This window comes from Rhinolophus sinicus, linkage group LG10 (genome assembly GCF_036562045.2).
Source record: "Rhinolophus sinicus isolate RSC01 linkage group LG10, ASM3656204v1, whole genome shotgun sequence".
Classification (NCBI taxonomy): domain Eukaryota; kingdom Metazoa; phylum Chordata; class Mammalia; order Chiroptera; family Rhinolophidae; genus Rhinolophus; species Rhinolophus sinicus.
The window spans coordinates 70,490,507-70,507,075 of record NC_133759.1 but is presented as its reverse complement, the minus strand read 5'-3'; the positions used below and the strand labels follow the sequence as shown (position 1 = coordinate 70,507,075).

Genomic DNA, 16,569 nt, shown 5'->3' with positions numbered 1-16,569 from the left:
GCTTTCCAGGGAGTAGCCCCATTGTGTGAGAAGTTGCAATAGTGCAGAGAAAACATAACACTACAGTATGAGAGAGAAAAAAGGGCTGCAGTCAGAGAGAAAATAAAACATTCTACCAACACGTAAGGGAAAACAAAACAAAGACCTCTTCCTATCAATCTGTTGCAGAACCCACTCTTGTAGATGTCTAGGAAGAGAAATAATAAACCATTAATTTCCATAAATAACTAAGGCAACAAGACGGCTCAGAAAGAAAGTGAAAAGTCTCCAGAAAATGAAGTTAAAGATATGGAAATATGTGACTTAAATGACAGAGAATTCAGATTGTAGTTCTGAAAAAACTCAACGAGATGCAAGAAAATACAGAAAGGCAGTTTAATGAACTCATAACACAATCAAAGAACAACATGCGCATTTTTCCAAAGAGTTTGAAATTTTAAAAAAGAACCAAATAGAATTTCTGGAGATTAAGAACTCAAAAGCAGAAATGAAGAATGAAATAGCCAGCTTAGGAAGTAGAGTTGACCAGATGGAGGAAAGAATCAGTGACATCGAAGACAGAAACCTGGAAATGACAAGGATGGAAGAAAAAAGAGACTTGAGACTTAAAAGAAATGAGAGAATTCTACAACAACTTTCTGACTCCATCAGAAAAAGCAATATAAGAATAATGGGCATACCAGAAGGAGAAGAAAGAGAGAAGGGAACTGAGAGTATATTCAAACATATAGTCGATGAGAAATTTCCAAACTTGTGGAAAGAACTGGATCCTCAAATCCAAGAAGCAAATAAAACATCTAATTCCCTCAATCCCAACAGACCTTACCCAAGGCACATTGTATTGAAGCTATCAAAAATCAACGACAAAGAAAGAATGCTCAAGGCAGCCAGGGAAAAGAAGACGGTAACCTACAAAGGAAAGCCCATTAGATTATCATCAGCTTTCTCAGCAGAAACTCTACAAGCCAGGAGGGAGTGGAATGAAATATTCAAACTATTGAAAGAGAGAAATTATAAGCCAAGAATAATATATCCAGCAAAGATATCCTTTAGATATGAAAGAGGAATAAAGACCTTTCCAGACATACAGAAGCTGAGGAATTTTCTAGTACACAACCTGCACTACAAGAAATACGAAAGGAGGCTATTCGACCACCATCAACAGGGACAATTTGTGGCAACCAAAACATAAAAAGGGGGAGAGTAAAGGCCTGAAGCGAATATGGGAAAGGAGAAAGTAAGCGTGCTGAAGAAAATGGAATACTCTAAATATCAAACTTTCTTTTACATAAACTTAAGGGTAACCACTCAAAAAAAATTTAGAACTGAAATATATACCATAATAAAAGAAGAAACAGAGGAAAACGTCATAGAATACCACCACACTGAAATAACAGACGACAACAAAAAAAAAACAAAGAAACAATGGAGACACAGCCTTACCAGAAAACTAAAGACAGAATGACAGAAAATCCTCACATATCAACAATCACCTTAAGTATAAATGGACTGAACTCACCAATAAAAAGGTACAGAGTAGCAGATTGGATCAAAAAACTAAACCCAACCATATGCTGTCTCCGAGAGACACATCGCAGCTAGAAGGACAAGCATAAACCCAAAGTGAAAGGGTGGAAATTGACACTCCAAGCAAATGGTATCCAGAGAAAATCATGTGTAGCCATATTGATATCAGATGGAACAGACTTCAGGGTGAAAAAGATAACAAGAGACAAAGATGGACATTTCATTATGGTAAAGGGGACTATACACCAAGAAGACATAACAATAGTCAATATTTATGCCCCCAATCAGGGAGCACCGAAATATACCAAGCAACTACTAACAGAACTAAAGGGAGAAATTCACCAAAACACAATTATACTTGGGGACCTGAATACATCTTTGACAGCTATGAATAGATCATCCAAACAGAAAATAAATAACAAAATAGCAGCCCGAAATGACACATTAGATGAAATAGACATAATTGACATTTATAGAGCACTTCATCCTAAAACATCAGACTATACATTCTTTTCTATTGTACATGGCACATTCTCAGGATAGACCACATATTGGGACATAAAACTAACCTCAGCAAATTTAAGAAGAATGAAATCATACCATGCATATTCTCTGATCACAAGGCTTTGAAATTGGATATCAACTGCAAAAAGAAAGCAGGAAAAAACACAAATACATGGAGATTAAACAACACACTTTTAAAGAACGACGGGGTCAAAGAAGGAATTAGAGGAGAGATCAAAAGATACATAAAAACAAACGACAATGAAAATATATCCTACCAAAATTTTTGGGATGCAGCAAAAGCAGTTTTAAGGGGAAAATTTATATCATTACAGGCCTATCTCAAGAAACAAGAAAAATCCCAAATAAATAACCTCATGTTACACCTTAAAGACCTAGAGAAAGAAGAACAAATGAAACCCGAGGACAGTAGAAGAAAGGAAATACCAAAAATCAGAGCAGAACTAAATGAAATAGAGAACAAAAAGACAATAAAAAATTATTGTGACAAAGAGCTGGTTCTTTGGAAAGATTAACAAAATCGACAAACCCTTGGCTAGAATCACTAAGATAAAAAGAGAGAAGACACTAATAAACAAAATCAGAAATGAAAAAAAGGGAAGTTATCACGGACACCACAGAAATACAAAGGATCATCCAAGAATACTATGAAGGACTATATGCCACCAAATTCAGTAACCTAGAAGAAATGGACAAGTTCTTAGAAACATATAGCCTTCCAAGGCTGAACCATGAAGAACTGGAAAATCTAAACAGACGGATCACCAGTACGAAATTGAATCAGTCATCCAAAACCTTCCCAAGAGCAAAAGTCCGGGACCAGATGGCTTCTTCATCTAGTGAATTCTACCAAACCTTCAAAGAGGATCTAATACCAATCCTGCTCAAACTCTTCCAAAAAATTGAAGAAGAGACAGTACTCCCTAACTCATTTTATGAGGCCAACATTACCCTGATACCAAAACCTGGTAAGGACAACAGAAAAGAAGAAAACTACAGACCAATATCTCTGATGAATACAGATGCAAAAATCCTAAACAAAATTCTAGCAAATCGAATACAACAATGCATTAAAAGATTATTCATCACGACCAAGTGGGGTTCATCCCAGGGCACAAGGATGGTTCAACATCATAAATCCATCAATGTGATACATCACATAAACAAAATAAAGGACAAAAATCATATGATTATATCAATTGATGCAGAAAAAGCATTTGACAAGATACAACATCCATTTATGATTAAAACACTTAATAAAATAGGTATAGAAGGAAAATACCTTAACATAATAAAGGCCATATATGACAAACCCTCAGCTAATCTCATAATTAATGGTGAAAAACTGAAGCCCTTTGCTCTACATTCAGGAACACGACAGGGCTGTCCCCTATCACCTCTGCTTTTCAACATAGTGTTGGAAGTCCTTGCCAGAGCAATCAGGCAAGAGAAAGAAATAAAAGGCATCAAATTGGGAATGAAGAAGTTAAATTATCACTCTTTGCAGATGACATGATGCTATATATAGAAAACCCTAAAGACTCCACCAAAAAGCTATTAGAAACAATCAACGAATACAGTAAAGTTGCGGCTACAAAATCAACGTACAAAAGTCCATTGCATTCCTATATACTAACAATGAAATCTCAGAAAAGAAATACAAAAAACAATTCCTTTTGCAATTGCAGCAAAAGAATAAAATACCTAGGAATAAACTTAACCAAGGATGTGAAAGACCTATATGCTGAAAACTATAAGATATTCTTGAAAGAAATTGAAGAAGACACAAAGAAATGGAAAGACATTCCATGCTCATGGATTGGAAGAATCAACATAGTTAAAATGGCCATATTACCCAAAGCAATATACAGATTTAATGCAATCCCCATCAAAATCCCAATGACATTCTTTAAAGAATTAGAACAAAAAATCATCAGATTTGTTTGGAACCACAAAAGACCCTGAATAGGCAAAGCAATCTTAAGAAAAAAGAACAATACTGGAGGTATCACACTCGCTGACTTTAGATTGTACAACAGGGCTACGATAATCAAAACAGCATGGTATTGGCAGAAAAACAGACACATAGACCAATGGAATAGAATTGAGAACCCAGAAATAAAACCACATAAATATGGACAGATAATTTTTGACGAAGAAGCAAAAAACATACAATGGAAAAAAGACAGTCTCTTCAATAAATGGTGCTGAAAGAATTAGATAGCCACGTGCAAAAGAATGAAACTGGACTGCTATTTGTCACCATGTACCAAAGTTAATTCAAAATGGATCAAAGACTTAAGCATAAGACCTGACACAATAAACTGCATAGAAGAAAACATAGGTACTAAACTTATGGACCTTGGGTTCAAAGAGCATTTTATGAATTTGACTCCAAAGGCAATGGAAGTAAAAGCTAAAATAAACAAATGGGACTATATGAAACTTAAAAGCTTCTGCACAGCAAAAGAAACCATTGACAAAATAAAGAGGCAACCAACTGAATGGGAGAAGATTTTTGCAAACAGTGCCTCCGATAAGGGGCTAATATCCAAAATATACAAGGAACTCATGCAACTCAACAACAAAAAACAAACAACCCAATTGAAAAATGGGCAGAGGACCTGAAGAGACATTTCTCCAAAGAGGACATGTACATGGCAAATAGACATATGAAAAAATGCTCAACATCACTAATTATCAGAGAAATGCAAATCAAAACCACAATGAGATATCACCTCACCCCAGTCAGAATGGCTATCATCAACAAGACAAATAGTAACAAGTGTTGGAGAGGCTGTGGAGAAAAAGGAACCCTCATACACTGTTGGTGGGAATGCAGACTGGTGCAGCCACTATGGAAGGCAGTGTGGACGTTCCTCAAAAAATTAAAAATAGAATTACCGTATGACCCAGCAATCCCACTCCTAGGTATCTACCCAAAAAATCTGAAAACATTTATCCATAAAGACACGTGTGCTCCAATGTTTATTGCAGCTTTATTTATGGTGGCCAAGACATGGAAACAACCAAAATGTCCTTCGATAGATGAATGGATAAAGAAGTTGTGGTATATATACACAATGGAATACTATTCGGCAGTAAGAAAAGATGAAATAGGACCGTTTGTGACAACAGGAATGGATCTTGAGAGTATAATGCTAAGCTAAATAAGTCAGACAGAAAAAGCAGAGAACCATGTGATTTCACTGATACGTGGTATATGAATCATAAACAACAAAAGAACAAGACAAACAAATGAGAAACAGAAACTCATAGACACAGATAATAGTTTAGTGGTTACCAGAGGGTAAGGGGGGTGGGGGGTGGGATATGAGGGTAAAGGGGATCAAATATATAGTGATGGAAGTAGAACTGACTCTGGTGTTGAACACACAATGGGATTTATAGATGATGTAATACGGAATTGTACACTTGAAGTCTATGTAACTTTACTAACCATTGTCATCCCAATAAACTTTAATTAAAAAAAAATGAGGTCTGTGTCTATGAGTTTCTGTTTCTCATTTGTTTGTCTTATTCTTTTCTTGTTTTTGGTTTATAGTGGTTACCAGAGGGTAAGGGGGGTGGGGGGTGGGGGGTGGGGGGTGGGAGATGAAGGTAAGGGGAATCAAATATATGGTGATGGAAGGAGAACTGACTGTGGGTGATGAACACACAATGGGATTTATAGATGATGTAATACAGAATTGTACACCTGAAATCTATGTAATTTTACTAACAATTGTCACCCCAATAAATTTAATAAAATTAAATTAAATTAAATTTAAAAAAAAATGAGGTTGTCCCATCAGAGGGTAGCAGGTTGCACAGACAAATAGGTGCCATTCCACAAGGATTACCCAAGAGCAGGTAAACTGAACGTTTCCTGGCACAGCCTGAGGTAATACGTGTACTGTGTTCCCTCTTTTATCTTGAGTTCAGGGCCAAGACTCTCATTATGAGACTATATGGAGAAGAATTTGCTAGAATAAGAAAGAACTTGTTTTCCAAGTACCCAAAGTATTGGGAAGGGTCCAGGGCAGGTTTAGCCCCTCGGGTAAAACCCATCCACTCATCATTTATTAGACACACTCAGCCAGGTCACCCACAGTGAGAGAGATGCCATCTTGCCTAGTATGTGAAAACTGACAGAGTGATCACTCACTAGATCAGAAAACAAGTTACCTGAGATACCAGCATAAAAACATATTCTATAACTATAATGCAATTAAGGTATAAAGCAATTTAAAAATATGGGGACTGTATACAGTTAGATATTGTCAACACTGTAATTTAAAGTAACTCATGGGTGAAAACAAAATCATAATAAAAGCTATAAGTTAGAATAAAGAAGAGTAAAAATAGTACTCTTGGGCTAAAATCGAAAACATGGACAATTCCAAATGTTGGTGAGAATGTGGAGCAACAGGAACTCTCATTAATTGCTGGTGGGAATGCAACATAGTACAGCCACTTGAGAAGACAGTTCTTACAAAAGTGAACAGTCTGACCACATGATCCAGCAAGTGTGCTCCTTTGTATTCTTCTGAATGAGCTGAGAACCCATTTGCACAAAAAGCCTTGTACACAGATGTTTATAGCAGCTTTATTCATAATTGCTGAAATTTGGAAGAAATGTCCATCAAAGAGTGAATGCATAATCAAACTGTGGTACATCCATGCAATGCATACTATTCACCAATTAAAGAGAAATCAAATATCAAGCCATGAAAAGACATGGAAGAATTCTAAATGCATATTACTAAGTGAAGCCAGTATGAAAAGGCAATATACTATATGGTTCTGACGATATGATATTCTGGAAAAGACAAAACTATGGAGAAAATAAAAAGATCAACGGTTGTCAAGGGTTAAATGGAAGGGAGAGATGAATGGGAGGAACGCAGGGGAATTTTAAGGCAGTGAAACTATTTTGTATGATATTATAATGGTGGAAACATGATATTAGATATTTGTCAAAACCCATAGAATGTACAACAGAGAGAGTGAACCCTAATATAAACTATGTATTCCCTTTAATAATAATTTATTAATTTGGCTGATCGTATAACAAATGTACCACACAGTTCAAGATGTTAATAAGAGGGGAGATTGTGCACACGTGAACTGTGTATTTTGTACCCAATTTTTCTGTAAACTGAAACTGCTCTTGAAAAGTTTATTAATTTTTAAACGTGAAAAAATGCTACATTCCAAAGTTATGTGATGCATATGGAGCAGTTCTTAGACAGAAATCTTTATCCTTACATGCTTATATTGAAAAGGAGAGTCTGAAAATTAGCTGAGCACAGCCTCTACTTCAAAGCCAGAAGCAAATGGTTCTCCTTCCGTTACCATATATTTGATCCCCTTTACCCTCATCTACCACCCCCCTCCCCCCTTACCCTCTGGTCACCACTAAACTATTGTCTGTGTCTATGAGTTTTTGTTTCTCTTGTTCTTTTGTTGTTTTTGGTTCATATACCACATAACTGACTCTGGGTGGTGAACACACAATGGGATTTATAGATGATGTAATACAGAATTGTACACCTGAAATCTATATAACTTTACTAACAATTGTCACCCCAATAAACTTTAATTTAAAAAAAAAGAGAGAAGCAAATGGTACTCCACAGTGAGATTACAGCTGTGAGTGAGAGCCCTTGCTCTCTAGTCTTAACAGATAGAAGTAGAGATGAGCAGTAAACTGACAACTTCCATTCAGTAAATGTTGTAAGTGCCTGAGAGATGTGTGTGCTGGCTGCTCAAAGCATGGAAGAGAAGCTCCCACACTTACCAGGTTCTGGGACGATTCCAACAGAGGAAACACCCACGCTGATCCTTGAGGCTAAGAAGCTTTATGTAGGGAATGGTGTAAGTACAAAATGGTTTTCCAAGCTGAAGGGCATTGCAGAGTACAATCATAAGGAATGCAGCAGTAGTATATATTTGGAAAACAGTAAATAAATTCCAGGAGTGTAATAAAAGCTTCATTTAAGGGAGGGTCAGGAGAAAAGACAGGAAAGGTATGGGTAGGGGGGTCACTAATAAAAGGTGTTGGTTGTTAAGCTAACACATTCAGTTTTATCATGAAGCTTATGAAGGGCCTCTAACAAATCTTAAGAAGAGGAACTTACATGATTGGCATTTAGAAACATCACTTTGTCAATAAAATGTAAGCAATGTGAGTTTCACAGAAAAGAGATGAGAAGAGAACCTACAACAAAACTCCTAGGAAAAGTAGCATTGAAGCCTCTCCCACTGAGCTCAGGAGGAAGACAAAAGTTGCCCATTATCATTATACTCAACTTTTCACTGGAGGTTGAAACTAGAACATTAAGATAAGAAAAAGAAATAAATGAATAAGTACTGGAAATTTGAAGTTAATACAGTCATTATTTTCAGATGATATCATTTTGAGTTTAGAAAATCCAAAAGAGTACAGATAAATTTCAAAACACTCATTCAGGGCTACGATAAAACAAAGCAAAAAGATTGCTTGTACAATAGTGTAAATACCTAATGCTATTGAACTATATACTTAAATTAAAAAAGAATGAGACAGTGGAAATATAATGGCTGTGTGCAATGTCAGAGGGGTAGTGGATGGGGGAGGGGGGTTGTCACTGTGTGAGGGATATAAATGATAAATATCTAACTATTACATTGTTTTGTGCACCTGAAACTAATTTTAAAAATTGAAGAAAAAAAAAAAAGAATGAAATCTTGCCAATTGCAACAACATGGATGGACCCATGCTAAACAAAATAAGTCAGACAGAGAATAACAAATACCATATAATTTAACCTATATGTGGAATCTAAAATAAATAAATAAATTTATAGAAATAGTGATCAAACTGGTGGTTGCCAGAAGGTGAGTGAAGAAATGGAGAAAGAGGTAGGGGGAATATAGTCAATAATACTGTGATAATAAATTTACATGGCAATAGATGCTTACTAGACTTAATGTGGTGATGACATTGTAAGGTATATAAATATCTATCGACTATATTGTATACCTGAAACTAATAGACCATTGTATGTCAACTATACCTAAATAAAGAAACAAGCAAACTTAAAGTATATTTTTTAGGGATGCAGCCACAAAAGTTAAGACTAAGGAAAAACAATAAAGTGGTTTCAATTTAAAAAAATGGTTAAATAGTAAATTTTCTGTTATGTGTTTTTAACCACAATTTTAAAAAATTCATACACGAAAAGAAATAAATCAATAAGAACTAAAAAGGAAAAATCATGCAGTCTTCATTTTCAGATATATAATTTTTGAGTGTAAAAAAATCCAAAAGAATCTACAGATAAACTATGTGAGGTAATAGGTGTTTGTAACAAAATTGCTGGATACAAAAGATATAAAAATAATATATGTAAATAAACATGTCAGTATTCAAAAATGAAATTTTAAAAAGGTATAATTTACAGAAACAAAAAACCCACAAATGCCTTGGGATAATATAATAAAAACCATACAAGAACTTTGCAGGAGAGACTGTAATACTTTATTAAAATTTCCTAAAGACTGACATAAACAGAGATATAGCTTTGTCGTGGTTTGTAGGACAGAAAATTCAAGGTTATAAACATCAGTTCTCAAATTAATCATATATTCATTACAGTCTCAATCAAAAATCTCAACTAATTTTTTTTTCACATTAAACACTTTTATTTCAGCCCTTCCTTTATGTTCAGGTCACTAAAAACATGTATCTAGAAACATGTCAAAAACGAAACAGATCTCTCCTAATAGATGAAATAGCTAAAATTTTTACCTCTTTATTGATTGCAGGTTATATATTTGGCTTAAAAACACACAAAAAACAAATAGTTCCAATTAAGAGTCACTAACTAAAGAAAAACTAAAATTTTCTTCCAGACTGCTAAGTGCTCATGGACAGCCAATTCCACAGCACACAGCAGTCTCAAGAGCTGGTCCCACAGAAAATGTTCATGTTGGCAACACAAGAAAGAAACAGTTAATGTATTACGGAATTGTACACTTGAAATCTATGTAACTTTACTAACAATTGTCACCCCAGTAAACTTTAATTAAAAAAAGAAAGAGAAAAAGAAAGAAAGAAAGAAGGAAAGAAAGACACAGTATCTCATTACATAAACATCACCTGAACTTATCTAATCAACACACTTATTTAGAACATTCATCTGTGACTGAAAGCCCTGTCATGTTTGTTTGTTGGATGCCATTTTCATTCAAATCCTATCGATAAAGTCTAGAAAAAACTGAAAACTAGAAAGTGGCCCACGTGCTAAGGCTGCCTTTGGCTCTTGCTACAAAATAGTTGCCCATCTGATTTGAATCTCTAAAAAAGAAAAAATGACAGGAAGTAGATGGTTCTTCTTGATTTCAAGAGAACTTCTCAGAAAGAGGTGGAGGGCCAAGAAATCCACTGGCCTGCTTGGTGGCAGCTCATGAAGGGGCAAGCTCAAGAATCTTCGGGATGTTCTGTCAGATGGGCACGGTGCAGAGAATATACAAGAAGATGAAGAAACAGTCTATGGTGTCTTTGCCCAGCAGATTTTTATGAGACAGTCCTTGGATGTAGGAAAGGCGGGTGAAAGGGAGCTTTGCCACCACTCTACCATCAAATATGGAATTGAACATTCCCATTTGGTCAGTAAAACAAAAGCCAATTGCAAACATGGATTTCATTCCAACCACTGACAGGTCTCTGTTTCTCTTCCTGCCTATTATTCTTCTTCTATTGTTGTTGACCAGTTGACTCTGTTACTGTCTCCATCTTCTTTTCCAATTTCTTGTTCTGTTTTTCCACTTCCACCTTCAGTCTCTTGTACTTGTCTGTCCTGTAAGCTGGGACCCAGAATATACCCTCGGCAGGAAGAGCCATGCACACGGAGATAAAAACAATGAGCAGCCCTGTGGGAGCCTGGTGCTCATCTCGCACTTCTGACTGTGCATTACCACCCGCCATGGGGGAAGCGCTGGGAGGCAGGAAAAATGCAGCCAAAACGACCTCCCTAGATTTCAGGACCCCCAAGGAACACCGCGACTCTGACAGACTGATAGTCCCTCAACTAATTTTTGTAACGAAACTTGGAAGTCTGATTCTAAAAATTTATATGGAAATGTAAACCATAATGAATAGCCAAGACTTCCTTAAGAATAATTTGAGAAAATGCACCAAATCAAGACTTACTATAAATCTATTATAAGTCAGTATGGTGTTGGTATAGGATTGACAAAATATAACAATAGCACACAATAGAGGCTAGAAACAGATCCTGGTATTGAGATGTGCTGGTAATGGCATGGAAAGGACCATCTTTTCAAATAATGCTGCCAAAACAATTGGGTTAGTACAAGGAAATTTTAAATTGTCTTACTATACCACACTGTACAAAAAAAATCAATTCTAGGTTACTTAATATCTAAATGTTAAAGTTATAAATGTTATATAAGATAAATTGGAGGATGTGTTCTAAATAGGGAGTGATTTCTTTAATGAGATATGTAAAGCACTAAGCATAAAGAAAAAGATAAATATATTTGACCAAATTAAAATTAAGAAGGCCTGTTCAAAAAAAATGACAACATAAAATTGTGAGATGACAAAGCCCAGAGTGGGAGGTGATACACTAGTCACAACTTGCTATCAACAAATGACTCATACAAAGAATACATAGAACTCTCTACCAAACAACAAGGAAGACACAGATGACCCAGAGGAAAAAAAAAGAGGCTAAGGAACAAAAGAGGCTAAGGAACAAACAGAAAATCTTAATTAATTTTCAAAAATTGTGGATCTTCCACATATTATTCTATTATTGATTTCTATTTTAATTATATTTTAAAGAGAATACACTTTGTACCTTTGCAACTCTTACAAATAGAGGTTTGTTTATGTCTCAGGATATTGGTTCCATTTGTACTTGAGAAGAATATGCATTCTACTGCAGGTGTGTGAGTTTTCTATAAACATCATTTTGGTCATTGGTTGATAAGTGTTGTTCAGATCTCCTACATCTTTGCTGATTGTTTGTCTACATGTTCTACAGATAACGAAGAGAGGAAGGTTGAAGTCTCTTAGCAGGAATGTGGATATGCCTATTTATCCTTTCAGTTCAATCAGTTTTGCTTCATGGATTTTGAAGCTCTGATATTAGGTGCATACATATTTAGGATTGTTATATCATGGTGAAGTCATCCTTTTGTCTTTATGTAAGATCCCTCTTTATCTCTGATAATTTTCCTTATTCTGAGTCTACTTAGTTTAATGCTAATATTCAAAAACATTTATCTAAATTTTTTAATATTGATGTTAATGCCAGGTTTCTTTTTACTAGTAGTTGCATGTATGTTTTTCTACCTTTTACTTTTAACCCACATATTTAATTATATTTAAGGTGGGTTTCTTATTCACAGCATATAATTAGTTAGGTCTTGTTTTCTTATCCAATTTGATAATCTTTTTTAATTGGTGTATTTAGACCATTTACGTTAAATTAATTATTGATATGGTTGGATTTAGGTCTACCACTTTATTATTTATTTATTTTCACTTTATTTACTTTAGTTCTTTTTCCTCTATGCCCCCTGTCTTTCTCTCTTTTGGATTAATTGAATGTTTTTATTTTGCACTTTATCTATTGACTTTTTAATGACTACTCTACGGATTACAATATACTTAGCTAAAATATACTTACATAGGGATTACAATATACACAGCTAAAATATTAGAGTTAATATTTTGCAAAGTCAAGTAAAATAAAGAAGGCTTACAAACATATGTCTTTACCTCCCCTCTCTATGTTATAGGTGTCATATTTATTATATCTTATATACATTGATAAACCTACCTTACAGAATAATAATTTTTTATCTTGACAGTCAGGCATATTTTTAAAAACTTAATAAATATTCTATTATATTTACTTATATATTTACTCTTTCTATTGCTCTTTATTCATTCCTGAAATTCCTGATGCTCCCTTCAGAATAAAGAACTTCCTTTAGCATTTCTTTTAGACCATGTGTGCTGGCAACAAAAGTTCTTAGTTTGCCTTCCTTGAGAATGTCTTTATTTTGTCTCATTTCTGAAAGATAATTTTACTTCATAGTATACATTTCAGAGCTTACAAGTTTTTTTTCCCCGCATTTTAAAGATATTTTACAATCCTTTCTGGCACCTGTGGTTTCTAATGAAAAATCCAGTCATTCAAATCCTCGTTTTTCTCTTGTTGCTTTCAAGACTTTCTTTGTTTTCAGAATGTTAAATTTCCACAATTGTTCCACATAAGAGGTAAATATTATGTGTAGATTAAGAAGGAAAAACAACTCCTATACCCTATCATTAGAAAGGACAAAAAGAACATTATAAAAAGCATAGATGCCCATAGCTAAGAGATCTTAGAGCTTTCTATATATAATAAGTATCATGCCATCTGCAAAGAGTGACAATTTTACTTCTTTCCAATTTGTATGACTTTTACGTCTTTTTCTTGTCTGATTGCTGTGGCTAGAACTTCCAATATTACATGGTATAATAGTTGTGAGAGTTGGTATTCTTGTCTTGTTCCTAATTTTAGAGAAAAACTTTCAGCTTTTCATCATTAAGTATGATGTTTGCTGTGGGCTTATATTATATAGCTTTATCATGTTGAGGTAAGTTCCTTCTATATCCACTTAATTGAGAGTTTTTATCATAAATGGATGTTGAGATTTGTGAAACCATTTTTTTCTGCATCTATTGAGATGATCATATGATTTTTATCCTTGGTTTTGTTGATGTGGTGTATCACATTGTTTTACAGGTATTGAATCATCCTTTCATCCTTGGTATAAATCAAACTTGATTGTTGGTGCATAATCTTTTTTACATATTGTTGAATTTGGTTTGCTACAATTTTGTTGAGATTTCTGCATGTATGATCATCAGGAACATTGGTTTGTAATTTTCTTTTTTTGTAGTGTCTGTCTGGTTTTGGTATTAGGGTAATAATGGTTTTGTAAAATGCATTTTTAAGCATTCCTTCCTCTTCATATTTTTGGAATAGTTTGAGAAAGATAGGTACTAATTCTTCTTTAACTGTTTGGTAGAATTAATCTTTGAAGCTGTCTGTTCCTTGGCTTTTGTTTGTTGATTACTACTTCAATATCATTGCTATAATTTGTGCAGATACTCTGTTTCTTCCTGTTTCAGTCTTGAAAGGCTGTATGTTTCTAGAAATTTTTCTGTTTTTCTTTCTTAGATTGTCCATTTTGTTGGCATATAACTATTCGTAGTACTCTTTAATGATCTTTTGTATTTCTGTTGTGTCAGTTGTAATCACTCCTCTTTTATTTCTGATTTTATTTATTTGGGCTCTCTCTCTCTGTCTCTCTCTCTCTCTCTTTCGATAAGTATGGGTAGAGGTTTGTCCATTTTATTTATCTTTCCAAAGAACCAGCTCGTAATTTCATTGATCTTTCTATGTGTTTTTTTTTTCTTTTCTTTTCTTTCCTTTCTTTTTTTTGTCTCTATTTTGTTTATTTCTAGTATGATCTTCATTATTTCCTTTCTTCTACTTACTTTGCATTTTGTTTGTTCTTCTTTTTCTAATTCCTTTAGGTGTAAAGTTAAGAGTGTTTATTTGGGATTTTCCCTGTTTCTTGTGATAGGCCTGTATAGCTATGAACTTGCCTCTTAGAACGTCTTTTGCTACATGCCATAAATTTTGGAAAGTTATGTTTTCATCTTCATTTGTCTTAAGGTATTTTTTTATTTTTTGTTTGATTTCGTTTGTTGTCGTTTTTAAATTTTTTTAATGAGTTTCAGGTGCACAAAACAATGTAATAGTTAGACATTTATCATTTATATCCCTCACACAGTGACAACCCCCTCCCCCATCCACTACCCCTCTGACTTCGCACAGAGCCATTACATTTCCACTGTCTCTATTCCTAATGCTGTACTCTGCTTCATATATATATATATATATATATATATATATATATATATATATATATATATATATACCTGTAGTTGACATTCGTTATTGTTCAGCTTCAGCTTCAGGTGTACAGTGCAGTGATCAGGCATCTACATCATCCATGAGGTGGTCTCCCTAATGGAACAAGTATCCATCGGATACCCTACAAAATCTTTACAACATTATTGATTACATTCCCCAAATTGACTTTTGTATCCCCGTGGCAATCTTGTGATTACTGACTGTGCTTTCTAATCCCCTCTCCTTCCCCCTTATCCCCACCCCCCTCCCATCTAGCAACCCTCAGTTTTTCCTCTATGTCTCTGAGAGTGTTTCTGATTAGTTCATTTATTTATTCTTTTCTTCAGATTCCACATATAAGTGAGATCATATTGTATTTGTCTTTGTCTGTCTGACTTATTTCACTTAACACAATGTTCTCTAGGTCCATCCATATTGTTGCAAATGGTAAGATTTCCTTCTTCTTTATGCTGTATAATACTCCATTGTATAAATGTACCACAGTTTCTTAATCCAGTTGTCTACTGATGGGCATTTCAGTTGTTTCCATGTCTTGGCTATTATGTATAGTGCTGCAATAAACATAGGGGTGCATACATTTTTTTGAATTACAGTTTTGGATTTCTCTGGATAGATACCTAGGAGTGGAATTGCTAGATCATAAGTTAGTTCCATTTTCAGTTTTTTCAGATACCTCCATACTGATTTCCATAGTGGCTGCACCAATCTGCAATCTCACCAACAGTGCACAAGGGTTCCCTTTTCTCCACATCCTCACTAGCACTTGTTTGTTGATTTATTGATGATAGCCATTTTGTCTGGAGTGAGGTGGTATCTCATTGTGGTTTTTATTTGCATTTCTCTAATGATTAGTGAGGTTGAGCATTTTTTCATATGTCTGTTTGCCATCTGCATGTCCTTTTTAGAAAAATGTCTCTTCATGTCCTCTGCGCATTTTTTAATTGGGTTGCTTGTTTTTTTGGAGTTGAGTTGAGTGAGTTTTTTATAAATTTGGGATATTAACCCCTTATTGGATATATCATTGGCAAATATCTTCTCCCATTCAGTAGGATCACTTTTCATTTTATGATTTCCTTTGTGATCCATTGGTTATTTAGTAGCATGTTGTTTCATATCCATGTATTTGTGTTTTAGTTTTCTTCCTCTAGTTGTTTTCCAGTTTCATGCATTTGTGGTCAGAAAATATGCTTGACATAATGTCAATCTTAATGAATTTATTGAGGATTGTTTTGTGGCCTAATAGGTGGTCTATCCTGGGAAAAGTTTCCATGTACACTTTCATTACAGAAAAGTGTGTATTCTGTAATTTTTGAACGAAATGTTCTGTAAATATTTATGAAGTTGATATGGTCTAAGTGATACTTAAGGTTATTGTTTCCTTATTAATTTTCTGTCTGGATGATCTATCCATTGAGGTGAGTGGGGTATTAAAGTCCTCACATATTATTGTAATACTGTTCATTTCTGCTCATCCACTGTAATGACAGCCAGCCTTCACTGCCAT

General features: G+C 34.6%; 1 protein-coding gene and 1 pseudogene across 1 annotated transcript in view; both read right to left on the bottom strand.

The window, feature by feature from the left end:
• Positions 1 to 16,569, bottom strand: part of LOC141567351 (butyrophilin-like protein 9) — a 365,947-nt gene that overhangs the window by 315,825 nt on the left and 33,553 nt on the right. The gene's annotated exons all lie outside the window — the stretch shown is intronic.
• LOC109439460 (calcium load-activated calcium channel) lies at positions 10,441 to 11,026 on the bottom strand (annotated as a pseudogene).